Consider the following 17,127-nt stretch of genomic DNA (forward strand, 5'->3'; position numbering starts at 1 on the left):
GGATAAATAAAATCAAATAGTGGAAAAGTCAATCAAGACTATTCTACAACTGGTTTCTGATGTGGTTTTGAGGGAAACTGCAGAGACTCACAGAACACCTAATGATCGCCAAGGGAGCTTTGGCAGCGAATAAAATTATTTATCTATAAGATCTCCAGACCCATAAAGATCTGGACATAAAACTGTCAGTCATGGCTCATATACTGAGAGCACTACTGTAGACAATGCTTGGTTGTACCCATAAAAAATAATAGAGCCTCACTGTGCACTCATGGACCTCCCCAGCTGCTTTTACACAAAGATACTTTTACAGTAGGTCAAACCCAACACCATTCTACAAGAGGCCGCTAGAGAAAAGCAACAGGGCAGAAAAGCAGACCTGGGGTCTGATCAGATGGATAATATTGCTCTAATGAATAAGAACAAAGAGGCCGACTCCAGCTTCTGCAAAACCCAAGTGTACCAACTAATCACAGAACCTAGATTCATGTGAGAGAAACCTCAAGTAAGGAATTTTCTTGGTCAGATGAACATGTGAGCAGGCTTGTGGAGAATTTTCTGAATTCCTAGTGGATGAAGGGGGCCCTAGTTCTGTTGTGTATGGTGCCATCCCTATATAGGAGGTCCAGAGCTGTGCAAGAAAGCATGAGCATGTGAGACAACCAGAGACAGATCCAGCAAACAGTGTTCCAACTTTGATTTTCTGCCCTGGCTTTCCTTCACAGTTGGTAATGGCCTTGAAATACAGGCCAAATACACTCTTGCCTCTTCTAAGTTGTTTCCGATCAGTGTTCCATCATAGCAACAGGAAAACAAAAAAACACAGAGAGCTACAACTGGTCAAAATGTTGAGAGCAACTGACCATGAGATGTCCAGCTCTACTACACAGTCACTGTCTAAGGCTCAGAAAACATTCCAGAGTGAGTAGTAGAAAGACTCCAAGAGTGACAGGACCAGAACATATGCCATAATTTAATGTTTCCTATATATGAAAAAAGGTACACCCATTTATGAATTCTCAATTTGATTGTCAAAACAAGAGCTGAAAAATTACAATTGACATGCTAGAACAAATGGGAGGGAAGGCAGATATCAGAAGTCCCTACTCCCACTAGAAGAGCTATGGGTACTCAATGGATTCTGAGAGAGGAAGAGTTAGCCTATTCTTGGAACAAGCCTCCTGATTTTATTTTAATGTAACAGTTTAAGTCTTTGTCACATTTAATTAGTTCTTCAGGAAAATTACAGATCCAGAATAAGCCAAAATTCCTTTAAAAAATACAGTATAGCTAGACTTGGCACACACATGATGCCTCAAGGTGACATTATCTTTCTAGAATGACATTGTGATATTGAAGGGCAGGTTAGCTGCTGGAAATGAACCAGTATTCTTACAAGGATTCTCCCAAAAGGAGATATATTATTTATAGCAATGGACATAATGCAAAGAAATAAGGGTGATAATATACTATTTTTATGACACTATAGATAATATACTATTTTAAAGGTATCTTTACCTTAGTTTTGAAAGACTGGGCACAATAGTGATGGACAGATGGTTAAGCAATTAAGAGTACTGTGTTCTCTTCCAAAAGATAGAGTTCAGCTCCCATATGGTTGGTCATGACCAATCTTTACTCCAGATTCCATGGCTCCCATGCCATCTTCTAGGAACTGTGGGCACCAGGCACACATGTGATAAACAGATCTGTGTGATAAGCATCTGTGTGTATGTTTGTGTGTATGTATGTGTGTGTGTGTCTGGTGTGCATACATATATCATAAATATATATATATATATATATATATGTATATATATATATATATATATATATATATATATATATACACACACACATACACACATAAATATATATATACACACACACATGGATTTAGAATAAGATACAAAAAGCAAATCTGATCTGAATATTAACATATAATTTAGGATGCAAACATGCTGCTTTTTTATGATTTTTCTTGATTCTTGAGACTTTCATACACAAATATAATGAACTATCTTATCAGTCTACATTTATTTTGTTCACTTCTCAGGTACAGTGTGTCCTTTCTCGACTACATGTCTTCTTCTCCCTCTTCCACTTCCTCCTCCTCTGTCTCCTCCTCTTCCACTTACACCATCTTCTTCCCCCTTCTTCTTTGGGATAATGCATTAAGTCTAAATAGAAGATGAGTATAATGCCATCCACTGCAGCAAGAGGAACTCTATGGTGGGAAGATCCTCAAAAAGAGTGGTCCTCTCTCATTCCCTACCTCAGTAACTAGCATTGGTATTAGCTCCTTGGTTAAGGGTGAGACCGGAAGAGTACCCCACCTCATTTATGCTGGAATTTTGGCTGGCTTGAACTTGAGCAGCCATGTGTGGTAGGCATAGCTGCTATGATAAGAGAAAAATCACTAATCAGAAAATATACTATTAGAATTTGCTCATAAAAGACATTTTAATAAGCAAAATATTAGAAATAGTATTTTAATGTCTAACAAATACAGAACACATAGCCAGAAAAACATTTTAATTTTGTTATAGTATTCTCTTATTGGAAATAGACTTTTTTTTTACAATATATTCTGAATATCTTTCCTCTCTTTTAACTGCTCCTAGATTTCTTCACTCCTTCCATCAAAAACCATACCCTTTCTTTCTTTAGCAAATAGTCATCTAAACAATAACAGTAAAATACAACGGCATGAAACTAAATCAAGCAAACTAAAACAGGACAAAACCAACAGAAGAAAAAGAGCCAGAGAAAATGCACAAGAAACGCACATAAATACAAAGACACACACACAGTCACATATTCAGAAATCTTCTAAAAACACAAAATCTTGAACTATACTATGTATATATAACTTTTATTCCCCTGACATAATTGTCATCTTGGAGGCTTACTGTTGAATAATCTCATCCTTTCTTTTTTTTTTAAATTTATTTTTTAATTAGGTATTTTCTTCATTTACATTTCAAATGCTATCCCAAAAGTCCCCCAGACCCTCCCCCCCGCCCACTCCCCCACCCACCCACTTCCACTTCTTGGCCCTGGCGTTCCCTGATACTGAGGCATATAAAGTTTGCAAGATCAAGGGGTCTCTCTTCCCAATGATGGTCGACTAGGCTATCTTCTGATACATATGCAGCTAGAGACACGAGCTCCGGGGGTACAGGTTAGTTCATGTTGTTGTTCCACCTATAGGGTTGCAGACCCCTTTAGCTCTTTGGGGGCATCAAGGGATGATTCATCTAGTCAGAGAGAATTATTAACTGTTAGATACCTAGAAATCTCACTCTAGAGCTAGAAAATTCTGTGACAGTTTTGAAAGGAAACTACTGGTTTTGGACTTCAGAAATCTGCCAAGTCCCAAACGTAACTGTGGAAAGGTTCACTTATCAGGCACTGAAAAGTCTTGTTTACCAGCAAGATCCAGACTCGTGATCTGTATACTCAAATAGTCACTAAAAGTATATCATTGCCATATCCTTATTTTATCTCTGTTTTCATTATTCATTTCTGAAGTCTATTTGTTGGTACTTAAATATATAATAGATATACACACATATAAACTCTCATATATCCACATCAATCACACTTATATCACACCACACTCACACACATACACACACACACACACACACACACACACACAGAGGAATAAAGAATTACCATGTGGATTTCCAGGATAAATGTCAGGGGTATTATCTGTGATGGGTATTTTTGGTTGCCAAGTTGATTCCATCTGTAATTAACTAGAAATCCAAAGTGAAAGGCACACTTATAAGGAATTTTGTGTAATTTGGAGGCAGAAGATCTAATTCTAATAAGAATCTTTAAGGTAGGAAGACATAACTTTAACCCAGATCTTTTGAGCGGGAAAAACTCACTTCTCACTTGGCCATGCCTTCTCCTGGGAGCCTGGGTAAGGTTTTGTCATGTTTTTGCTTTTTTGTCTGCCTGGTCTCAGCTCACTAGCAAGTCAATTTCTTCACTGGTATTAGAGCCTACTCATTTGTTTCCAGCATCTACTGGAGAACAGCTGAGATCATCCCTCGTGGAATTACTGGGTTCTTGCACTTTCCATTTATACGAAGCCATTATTGAATTAGCTGGATTGTAGCGTGTAAGCCATTCAAATAAACACCTCTTCTATGAATGGACAGACTAATTCTCTATGTTCTGTTATTGAGGAGAACCCTGATTAATATCCTATCTTAATTTGTTTCCAATATTTAAACAGATGCGGGGTACAAATTACACCTTATGGAAGCTGACTTTACTATACATTTTCAATGAAAACATTTTAAAATTTAGATTCTGTCTACAAGAGACATTTTTTTCTAGTGTCTAAAAGTTTGACTTGCCAAAGCTAACCTTATTGCAAATTAACCGGCTTTGTAAGTATAGATTATTATATTAACTTGTATCAAGAAACTTTTATGCACATTAACATGATGCTTAAATCCCTCAAATCAACCAGTTTTCTGAATAAATATACTCCAAAGATAGAAGGGTATCATGTACAGGAACAGATCACAATACAGAAGGATGAGTTAGTGGTATCTCCTTTAGGTCTTATCTGACTTCTATTTTCCCCCAGGCTATCACTCTCTAACATTCTGTGATTGTGCCCTTCCCCTGTCCTTAAGAAGGCTAAATAGGTTTTAAGTGTTTGCCACAGTTGGACCTTAATGACCTAGGTAGAGTCTTCCACCTTGCTGCACCTGCAGTTTCCCGCAGGAGTAGATTGTCTGCTGAGCTTGCTTTGCAACATAATTCAGCTGAAACAAAACAACAGAATCCAGCTCAAGCAAAGAATGGGTCTGTGGGCTCTACTTATTTAAATATAGTGCTGAATATTAAAACTTTGAGTCTTGATCAGAACCTTTGTATTGGCTTTATCCTTCTCTCGCACCCCATTCCTTTTTCATTTCCAGCCCCCCTTTCAGGTACCCAGTTTGTCCTCAGCCGCTGGATAGCTACATGTGATGATGAAACTGAACTGTTGCTTGCTGTGTTCAGTAATTTTTTTATTAACATGTAGTTGAGGCCATGATGCATTGGGATATAGCTCAGCCTTGAGTACAGGCTACATATCATATCTCAAGAACTTAGAACAATAACAAGATGCCCAATATACCACTAGCATACTATTGATACTGAATACCTGCTTGAAGTGATAACTTTCGAAACAACTGCCTTCATTATGTGGATTGTTAAAATTATTCTTATTTCTTTTATTCATATCTTAGGTCATAGTGACTACTAGGAAACTAAAGACTATCTATGTGGCTGGAACTGTAGATTACTGCATCTCTAACACATTTTTTAAAAGTTTGGGTGGGTTGGAAAGCAGAATGTGGAGTATAAGGGACTTTTGTGATAGCATCTGAATTGTAAATGAAGAAAATATCTAAAACCAAAATTGAAAAAAGTTTATGTTCCATTAAATATTGATACACTTTATAATTGATAGCATATCAAAATTTATTTAGAACAATTTCTTTTGCCTTAGTACATTTTAACATCGGTCATAAGTTTATAATGATAAAAAATGATGTTATAGCAGGCTTGCTACAATGAAACACAGTGCAGATCTACTGCTCATCAGGACTTTAGAAATCTCTCCCAGTAACTTTATGCAAAGTAGCATTCTGTGGAAAACTGCTGGAGTACAAGTGTACTTGCCAAAGGGTAATTATTCAGAAGAGAGTATTAAACAAGTACTTAAATAAAATGCTACTCTCTAGAGGAAGAATTGAAGTGGATCATCACTTCATCCCTTGGAATATTATCTCAGCCACTTTATATAAGTCTATGCTATTTTCTGAGCATAAGGGAAATGATCAACGATGCAGTGAGGTTTGTTGGTAATATTTCCAAATGACAATAATAAATTGATTTTGTTTTGTACGCTTATGTTAGTGGGGAAAAGGGTTGTTTTTTGTTTTAATTGGACCTATTTAAACTTGATGTATAATAACCATTATAATTATTTATAAATTGAACATATTTCAATGCACTTAAGCTGTCCAATGCTTAAAATGAATGAAAACATTGACCTTTTTTAAAATGATAAAATCTTAAAAAGTCCTTTCTTGTATCTTCTTGGAACACAAAGGGAACAGGCAACTCCTACAGACACCTTATTGTCCAACAGCACAATAAACCCTTTGCTTCTTCCTACCCATGCCATAATGCCTTCTGTTGAATTTCAACATCCTTGCCTCTCTACATCTCTTAACACTGGTCCCAGCCCTCACATGCTCACTGATAGTGGAACCTAACAAGAACCTGTCCCTGACATTCATCTTCTTCTTGGTTTACTTTGTTCCATTTGTTCAAGTTCTGTCCTTCCTCTCACTAATTTGGTTTGGTTTGGTGAGTTTCATGAGAAATAGTAAATGTCATTTATTTGCACCTCTTCTGATGGTTGGTAGTGATCTCTATGAATGCATTGTATTTCTGACTTTCTTTTATGCCTCGGGTTCTGTTATGTTCTACCCCTCATTTCAAGTTGGTTCAAGAAATCTAATTTTTTTTAAAAGTTAGAGAAATTTGAGGGAAAAGAAAAGAAGGAAAATACAATTGGGTAAACATATTACAATGCTAAGAATTTTTTGTTTTGTTTTGTTTTGGTTTGGTTTTTGGTTTTGGTTTTCAAGACAGGGTTTCTCTGTGCAGTCCTGGCTGTCCTGAAACTCACTTTGTAGACCAGGCTGACCTCAAACTCAAAAATCCACCTGCCTCTGCCTCTTAAGTGCTGGGATTAAAGGCATGCACCACTACTGCCCAGCCTAAGAATTTTTCTTTAGTTTAAAATTAGAACTGTAGTTCTGTATGGAGGGCACACATTTGTAATTAAGAATTTGAGAAGCTGAGGTAGGACAATGAAAAGATTGATGGCAGCCCAGATTCCAGAACAATACCTTGTCTCTAAAAACCAAGAATAATTAAATAATATGTGAAGCAGTTCAAAAAAAATTACAGATAATGCCTATGCAAATACAATAACCATACACCTCTAAGACCACTCCAGGAAAGGAGCTCTCCAATTATCTGTCACACCAATATTTCTCTGCAATAATCAATATAATATAACTCCACATTATATTAACATGATGTGTTTCCAAATTTATCTTTTATAACAGTCACATAGTTACACCTGACAATTAAAGGCCAAAAAAACTTCAGTCATATTTGGCATCTATTTTCCTTATCAATGCCAATAATTACATAATTTTTTTTTTTTGCAGATTAGGGTTGAACCTTGAAAAAAGATATAGGCTATGTTTTGCAAAATATAAACACTATACATATACATATATATAATAAACACAATACATATATGCATATATATATATTAGAAATTTATACATTAATACATATTATTAATTATCCCATTCACCTAGTTCACCTAATTCACTACGTCTTAGTAGGCAATTAATACCTTCACATTTCAGCATTTACAGTTTATTCAAAGAAAATTACTCGTGTTAATAACTGCAATAAAGTTTTTCAAAAATTAACTTTTCTAACATTGAGTCCCTATGGCAACATTGGATTTTCTATAACTATGTAAATTTAATGTCTGGCAAAATCAAATGTGAGACTGCATCTATTTTGGGTTTGAATTGAGATTCAATACAATTATCTTAAGATGACAGTAATTATGTCTTCTTTATATATATATATATATATATATATATGTGTGTGTGTGTGTGTGTGTGTGTGTGTGTGTATACATATATATATGTGTGTGTGTGTATATATATATATATATATATATATATATATGTGTGTGTGTGTGTGTGTGTATCTTGCCAACACACATCTATAACAGCTTGAGACACCTCAGTCTAGCAAAGTAGGTCCTGGGCTTTTGTCCTTCACATACATTCCTTGCAAAAAATGTAATTTGATGAGGATTGAAAAATCCAATTTATTAATATGAAATGAATATACTTTTAAAAGCACCTCACTGCGTAAATTAATAATAGTAATTGAGTTGTTGATAGATGCTAAAAAATAATCATTAAATAAATGTTAAAAGGTACTTTAAAGGTAACTAAATATTTGGTTAAATGAACAAATTAATTTTAAGAGTGATGTTTTATTACAGTGAATATATCAAGTAAGAATAAGTTATTTAAACAATTGTTAATATACTTTTGATATAAAGAGAATAAGAAAGACCTAACGAAATCTTAAAGGTCAGTGATTTAAATTGCATTGTTCAATCCAATTAGAAATGTACATTTGGCAATTATGAGAATGGTTGACCACCAGTTTAATCACATAATATTCTGTAATTAAAATTAATTAAATAAGATATCTGATCATTAAATACACATAAATGTTAAACCTTAATTTAAGAGAACATTGTGGCTCTTTGAAGCACTGTAAGTTAATCCATTTTTTAGAGCAAAAATATGTTCTTGATCTTCAAGTAAATCTGAGAAGACTTTGAGTAGCATCTTTGAAGGATGTTGAAGGATGTTCTATATCATTGCTTCCATCTTTCCTGTCTTTAGATACATATTTTAATTCCTGGAGGGTCTGAACAGCTAGTAAACTATCTAATAAATTTAATTACTTACAAAATAACAATAGCCATTTAAAAGGGAACCTTCAAAATAAAAAGTTCATCTTTCATCTCGGCACAACCAAAGTCTAAATTGCTTATGGAATGAACGCTTTTTTTAAGGCTAGTCCTTGAAAATACCTCCTGGATGGAACTGAAATAAGTTATCTTACACCTAGTAATAGGGAACACAGAGCCTGAATCAGCTAACTTCTATAACCAGGCAAAACCTCAAGTGGAAGGATTAGAATACAAACCCAGCCATAAAACCTTTGATCTATAGTTTTTCCAATCTTCAGAGTGTTCTGGAACCATGGTCCAGCAGAATCATTATCAAGACAACCAGAGGGAATTCATCTAGCAACTGATGGGAGCAGATACTAAGCCCCGCAGCCAAACATTAGGTGGAGCTCAGGACGTCCTGTAGAGGAGGGGAAAGAAGTATCAGATGAGCCAGAGGGGTCAGGGGCACCATGAGAAAATGACCCACAGCATCAACTGACCTGAATTCATGGGGGCTCACAGATATCAGGGAACCTGTCAGGATCTGACCTAGCCCTCTATATGTACATTATGCTTGAATAGCTTGATGTTCTTGTGGTAATCTTAAGAATGGGAGCACGTGCCGTTCCTGACACTTTTGCCATCTTGTGAGATCTTTTTCCTCCTATTAGGTAATTTCATCTGGCCACGATGTAGTGGCTTGTTCCTGGTCTTATTGTAGCTTTTTATGTCATGTTTGGAACACAAAGGCCCCAATGGAGGAGCTAGAGAAAGTACCCAAGGAGCTGAAAGGGTCTGCAACCCTATAGGTGGAAAAATAATATGAACTAATCAGTACCCCCAGAGTTCGTGTCTCTAGCTGCATATGTAGCAGAAGATGGCCTAGTCGGCCATCATTGGGAAGAGAGGCCCCTTGGTCTTGCAAACTTTATATGCCCCAGTACAGGGGAAAGCCAGGGTCAAGAAGTGGGAATGGGTGTGTAGGGGAGCAGGGCAGGGGGTGGGGGAGGGTATAGGGGACTTTCAGGATAGCATTCAAAATGTAAATGAAGAAAATATCTAATAAAAATTGAAAAAAAAATAAAAAGAAAGTCACGGGATTCAAGATGGAGCTTACAAGGAAGGAATTGAAAAGCCACAGGGCATGCTGATGTACTGACCATGAAGTGAGCCAGCTGTATGCTTCTTCTTTGAGCTTTTCTTCTTCATCAGCCCATGTGCAGAGCTATGTGAGGGGATACAAAAGATAAAGGCTGTTAATCATCTAGAAAAAAATCTGCAAATGTTGGAATCTGCTCAGCACATGTTTTGGCAAATTTCCTGCTCTACCACATTCCCATTAAAATGTAACAGTAGTCAACTACTTTTCAAAGAATTACACTTACAATCCTTACCTAAGGAAGTATTTTTTTAAATAAGAGAGTGTTTCTTTTTTAATTTGACAATTTTATTTTGTTAGACTTATAAACCATCACATGTTCTACAAACAGCTATATCTTTGTAGTTGTGAATGCCAAAGAGACTGTGGTGGTTTGAATATACTTCGCCCAGGGATTATCACTATTTGGAGGTATAGCCTTGTTGGAAGAAGTGTGTCACTGTGAGTGTTGGCTTTAAGATCCTCATCCTAGCTACCTGGAAGCCAGTCTTCTCCTAGCTGTCTTTGAAACAAGAGGTGGAACTGTCAGCAGTTCCAGTCCCCTGTCTACCTGGTTGCTGTCATGGCTTGACAATAATGGACTGAAACTCAGAACCTGTAAGCTAGCCCTGATTAAATTTTGTTCTAATAAGAGTTGCCTTGGTCATGGTGTCTATCCATAACAATAAAACCAAAACTAAGACAGAGACCCTTCCTCAAATCCCAATACTATAATAACAAAAATTCGTCTATCTATCTATCTCTTCATCCATCCATCTATCTAGATGTAGACCTAGATCTAGATTGAGAATGAGATATGTAACTCTATCAATATCTATGTACCTATCAATCATCTATCTCTATCTTTGTCATCATCTATACTTGCCATGGATGCTAGGCAATCTTTGAACACATGATGCTCCTGCCTTAACCTAGATAAGTGTATGGATTACAGACATATGTGTAGCTAAAATTGTGCATTGTTGCATTCTGATACATGGAAGTTAATCATGAAATGGTAAATGGAAGTTTTTGACACATCAATACTGCTTTACTCATTAATTGAATGCAAGTGACATCTCCAGAGAACAATTTCTTTCACATTCTCTTAATATACAGATTGTCACTTACTTTAACATGGTTTTACTCCTTTATGTTAGTGAGGGATTGGTTTACTAAACATAATACAAAATATAATGCCATAATGACTAGACGTTTCATGCAACAGTGGATTCTTTTGACACTGGCTTTACTTCTATCAAGAAAAAAAAAAATGACAAGTCCCTTCCGCTCGACTCGAGCCCCGGGCTACCTTGCCAACAGAGTCTTGCCCAACACCCGCAAGGGCCCACATGGGACTCCCCATGGGATCCTAAGACCTCTGGTGAGTGGAACACAGTGCCTGCCCCAATCCAATCGCGTGGAACCTGAGACTGCGGTACATAGGGAAGCAGGCTACCCAGGCCTGATCTGGGGCACAAGTCCCTTCCACTCAACTCGAGCCCCAGGCTACCTTGCCAGCAGAGTCTTGCCCAACACCCGCAAGGGCCCACACGGGACACCCCACGGGATCCTAAGACCTCTGGTGAGTGGAACACAGCGCCTGCCCCAATCCAATAGCTTGGAACCTGAGACTGCAGTACATAGGGAAGCAGGCTACCCGGGCCTGATCTGGGGCACAAGTCCCTTCCGCTCGACTCGAGCCCCTGGCTACCTTGCCAGCAGAGTCTTGCCCAACACCCGCAAGGGCCCACACGGGACTCCCCACGGGATCCTGAGACCTCTGGTGAGTGGAACATAGCACCTGCCCCAATCCAATAGCGCGGAACCTGAGACTGCTGTACATAGGGAAGCAGGCTACCCGGGCTTGATCTGGGGCACAAACCCCTTCCACTCCACTCGAGCCCCGGGCTATCTTGCCAGCGGAGTCGCCTGACACCCGCAAGGGCCCACACAGGATTCCACAGGAGATCCTAAGACCTCTAGTGAGTGGAACACAACTTCTGCCAGGAGTCTGGTTCGAATACCAGATATCTGGGTACCTGCCCTGCAAGAAGAGAGGTTGCCTGCAGAGAATACTCTGCCCACTGAAACTAAGGAGAGTGCTACCCTCCAGGTCTGCTTATAGAGGCTAACAGAGTCACCTGAAGAACAAGCTCTTAACAGTGACAACTAAAACAGCTAGCTTCAGAGATTACCAGATGGCGAAAGGCAAACGTAAGAATCCTACTAACAAAAATCAAGACCACTCACCATCATCAGAACGCAGCACTCCCACCCCACCTAGTCCTGGGCACCCCAACACAACCGAAAATCTAGACCCAGATTTAAAAACATTTCTCATGATGATGATAGAGGACATCAAGAAGGACTTTCATAAGTCACTTAAAGAATTACAGGAGAGCACTGCTAAAGAGTTACAGGCCCTTAAAGAAAAGCAGGAAAACACAGCCAAACAGGTAGAAATCATTAAAGAAAAACAGGAAAACACATCCAAACAGGTGATGGAAATGAACAAAACAATACTAGAACTAAAAGGGGAAGTAGACACAATAAAGAAAACCCAAAGCGAGGCAACGCTGGAGATAGAAACCCTAGGAAAGAGATCTGGAACCATAGATGCGAGCATCAGCAACAGAATACAAGAAATGGAAGAGAGAATCTCAGGTGCAGAAGATTCCATAGAGAACATCGACACAACAGTCAAAGAAAATACAAAATGCAAAAGGATCCTAACTCAAAACATCCAGGTAATCCAGGACACAATGAGAAGACCAAACCTACGGATAATAGGAATTGATGAGAATGAAGATTTTCAACTTAAAGGGCCAGCTAATATCTTCAACAAAATAATAGAAGAAAACTTCCCAAACATAAAAAAAGAGATGCCCATGATCATACAAGAAGCCTACAGAACTCCATATAGACTGGACCAGAAAAGAAATTCCTCCCGACACATAATAATCAGAACAACAAATGCACTAAATAAAGATAGAATATTAAAAGCAGTAAGGGAGAAAGGTCAAGTAACATATAAAGGAAGGCCTATCAGAATTACACCAGACTTTTCACCAGAGACTATGAAAGCCAGAAGAGCCTGGACAGAAGTTATACAGACACTAAGAGAACACAAATGCCAGCCCAGGCTACTATACCCGGCCAAACTCTCAATTACCATAGATGGAGAAACCAAAGTATTCCACGACAAAAAACAAATTCACACAATATCTTTCCACGAATCCAGCCCTTCAAAGGATAATAACAGAAAACAAGCAATACAAGGACGGAATTCACGCCCTAGAACAACCAAGAAAGTAATCATTCAACAAACCAAAAAGAAGACAGCCACAAGAACAGAATGCCAACTCTAACAACAAAAATAAAAGGAAGCAACAATTACTTTTCCTTAATATCTCTTATTATCAATGGACTCAATTCCCCAATAAAAAGACATAGACTAACAGACTGGCTACACAAACAGGACCCAACATTCTGCTGCTTACAGGAAACCCATCTCAGGGAAAAAGACAGACAATACCTCAGAGTAAAAGGCTGGAAAACAATTTTCCAAGCAAATGGACTGAAGAAACAAGCTGGAGTAGCCATTTTAATATCAGATAAAATCGACTTCCAACCCAAAGTTATCAAAAAAGACAAGGAGGGACACTTCATACTCATCAAAGGTAAAATCCTCCAAGAGGAACTCTCAATTCTGAATATCTACGCAACAAATGTAAGGGCAGCCACATTCATTAGAGACACTTTAGTAAAGCTCAAAGCATACATTGCACCTCACACAATAATAGTGGGAGACTTCAACACACCACTTTCTTCAAAGGACAGATCGTGGAAACAGAAACTAAACAGGGACACAGTGAAACTAACAGAAGTTATGAAACAAATGGACCTGACAGATATCTACAGAACATTTTATCCTAAAACAAAAGGATATACCTTCTTCTCAGCACCTCACGGGACCTTCTCCAAAATTGACCATATAATTGGTCACAAAACAGGCCTCAATAGATACAAAAATATTGAAATTGTCCCATGTATCCTATCAGACCACCATGGCCTAAGACTGATCTTCAATAACAACATAAATAATGGAAAGCCAACATTCACGTGGAAACTGAATAATACTCTTCTCAATGATACCTTGGTCAAGGAAGGAATAAAGAAAGAAATTAAAGACTTTTTAGAGTTTAATGAAAATGAAGCCACAACGTACCCAAACCTATGGGACACAATGAAAGCATTTCTAAGAGGGAAACTCATAGCTCTGAGTGCCTCCAAGAAGAAACGGGAGAGAGCACATACTAGCAGCTTGACAACACATCTAAAAGCCCTAGAAAAAAAGGAAGCAAATTCACCAAAGAGGAGTAGACGGCAGGAAATAATCAAACTCAGGGGTGAAATCAACCAAGTGGAAACAAGAAGAACTATTCAAAGAATTAACCAAACGAGGAGTTGGTTCTTTGAGAAAATCAACAAGATAGATAAACCCTTAGCTAGACTCACAAAAGGGCACAGGAACAAAATCCTAATTAACAAAATCAGAAATGAAAAGGGAGACATAACAACAGATCCTGAAGAAATCCAAAACACCATCAGATCCTTCTACAAAAGGCTATACTCAACAAAACTGGAAAACCTGGACGAAATGGACAAATTTCTGGACAGATACCAGGTACCAAAGTTGAATCAGGATCAAGTTGACCATCTAAACAGTCCCATATCACCTAAAGAAATAGAAGCAGTTATTAATAGTCTCCCAGCCAAAAAAATCCCAGGACCAGATGGGTTTAGTGCAGAGTTCTATCAGACCTTCAAAGAAGATCTAATTCCAGTTCTGCACAAACTATTTCACAAAATAGAAGTAGAAGGTACTCTACCCAACTCATTTTATAAAGCCACTATTACTCTGATACCTAAACCACAGAAAGACCCAACAAAGATAGAGAACTTCAGACCAATTTCTCTTATAAATATCGATGCAAAAATCCTCAATAAAATTCTCGCTAACCGAATCCAAGAACACATTAAAGCAATCATCCATCCTGACCAAGTAGGTTTTATTCCAGGGATGCAGGGATGGTTTAATATACGAAAATCCATCAATGTAATCCATTATATAAACAAACTCAAAGACAAAAATCACATGATTATCTCGTTAGATTCAGAAAAAGCATTTGACAAGATCCAACACCCATTCATGATAAAAGTTCTGGAAAGATCAGGAATTCAAGGCCCATACCTAAACATGATAAAAGTAATCTACAGCAAACCAGTAGCCAACATCAAAGTAAATGGAGAGAAGCTGGAAGCAATCCCACTAAAATCAGGGACTAGACAAGGCTGCTCACTTTCTCCCTACCTTTTCAACATAGTACTTGAAGTATTAGCCAGAGCAATTCGACAACAAAAGGAGATCAAGGGGATACAAATTGAAAAAGAGGAAGTCAAAATATCAGTTTTTGCAGATGATATGATAGTATATATAAGTGACCCTAAAAATTCTACCAGAGAACTCCTAAACCTGATAAACAGCTTCGGTGAAGTAGCTGGATATAAAATAAACTCAAACAAGTCAATGGCCTTTCTCTATACAAAGAATAAACAGGCTGAGAAAGAAATTAGGGAAACAACACCCTTCTCAATAGTCACAAATAATATAAAATATCTCGGCGTGACTCTAACTAAGGAAGTGAAAGATCTGTATGATAAAAACTTCAAATCTCTGAAGAAAGATATTAAGGAAGATCTCAGAAGATGGAAAGATCTCCCATGCTCATGGATTGGCAGGATCAACATTGTAAAAATGGCTATCTTGCCAAAAGCAATCTACAGATTCAATGCAATCCCCATCAAAATTCCAACTCAATTCTTCAATGAATTGGAAGGAGCAATTTGCAAATTTGTCTGGCATAACAAAAAAACCTAGGATAGCAAAAATTCTTCTCAAGGATAAAAGAACTTTTGGCAGAATCACCATGCCAGACCTAAAGCTTTATTACAGAGCAATTGTGATAAAAACTGCATTGTACTGGTATAGAGACAGACAAGTAGACCAATGGAATAGAATTGAAGACCCAGAAATGAACCCACACACCTATGGTCACTTGATCTTCGACAAGGGAGCTAAAACCATCCAGTGGAAGAAAGACAGCATTTTCAAAAATTGGTGCTGGCACAACTGGTTGTTATCGTGTAGAAGAATGCGAATCGATCCATACTTATCTCCTTGTACTAAGGTCAAATCTAAGTGAATCAAGGAACTTCACATAAAACCAGAGACCCTGAAACTTATAGAGGAGAAAGTGGGGAAAAGCCTTGAAGAAATGGGCACAGGGGGAAAATTCCTGAACAGAACAGCAATGGCTTGTGCTGTAAGATCGAGAATTGACAAATGGGACCTAATGAAACTCCAAAGTTTCTGCAAGGCAAAAGACACCGTCAATAAGACAAAAAGACCACCAACAGATTGGGAAAGGATCTTTACCTATCCTAAATCAGATAGGGGACTAATATCCAACATATATAAAGAAGGTGGACTTCAGAAAATCAAATAACCCCATTAAAAAATGGGGCTCAGAACTGAACAAAGAATTCTCACCTGAGGAATACCGAATGGCAGAGAAACACCTGAAAAAATGTTCAACATCCTTAATCATCAGGGAAATCCAAATCAAAACAACCCTGAGATTCCACCTCACACCAGTCAGAATGGCTAAGATCAAAAATTCAGGTGACAGCAGATGCTGGCGTGGATGTGGAGAAAGAGGAACACTCCTCCATTGTTGGTGGGAGTGTAGGCTTGTACAACCACTCTGGAAATCAGTCTGGCGGTTCCTCAGAAAATTGGACATAGTACTACCGGAGGATCCAGCAATACCTCTCCTGGGCATATATCCAGAAGATGCCCCAACTGGTAAGAAGGACACATGCTCCACTATGTTCATAGCACCCTTATTTATAATAGCCAGAAGCTGGAAAGAACCTAGATGCCCCTCAACAGAGGAATGGATACAGAAAATGTGGTACATCTACACAATGGAGTACTACTCAGCTATTAAAAAGAATGAATTTATGAAATTCCTAGCCAAATGGATGGACCTGGAGGGCATCATCCTGAGTGAGGTAACACATTCACAAAGAAACTCACACAATATGTACTCACTGATAAGTGGATAGTAGCCCCAAACCTAGGATACCCAAGATATAAGATACAATTTGCTAAACACATGAAACTCAAGAAGAATGAAGACTGAAGTGTGGACACTATGCCCCTCCTTAGATTTGGGAACAAAACACCCATGGAAGGAGTTACAGAGACAAAGTTTGGAGCTGAGATGAAAGGATGGACCATGTAGAGACTGCCATATCCAGG

At 38.0% G+C, this 17,127-nt stretch overlaps 1 long non-coding RNA gene across 1 annotated transcript in view; it reads right to left on the reverse strand.

Annotated features, from left to right (window-relative positions):
- Positions 1 to 17,127, reverse strand: part of Gm30853 (predicted gene, 30853) — a 32,452-nt gene that overhangs the window by 14,071 nt on the left and 1,254 nt on the right. The window contains exons 2-4 of the long non-coding RNA NR_155764.1: positions 9,760 to 9,824; positions 8,867 to 9,017; positions 3,682 to 3,764 (exon numbers count right to left, since the gene is read on the reverse strand). This is a non-coding gene — a long non-coding RNA (predicted gene, 30853). The remainder of the gene's footprint in view (positions 1 to 3,681; positions 3,765 to 8,866; positions 9,018 to 9,759; positions 9,825 to 17,127) is intronic.

Source organism: Mus musculus, chromosome 10 (genome assembly GCF_000001635.26).
Source record: "Mus musculus strain C57BL/6J chromosome 10, GRCm38.p6 C57BL/6J".
Taxonomy (NCBI): domain Eukaryota; kingdom Metazoa; phylum Chordata; class Mammalia; order Rodentia; family Muridae; genus Mus; species Mus musculus.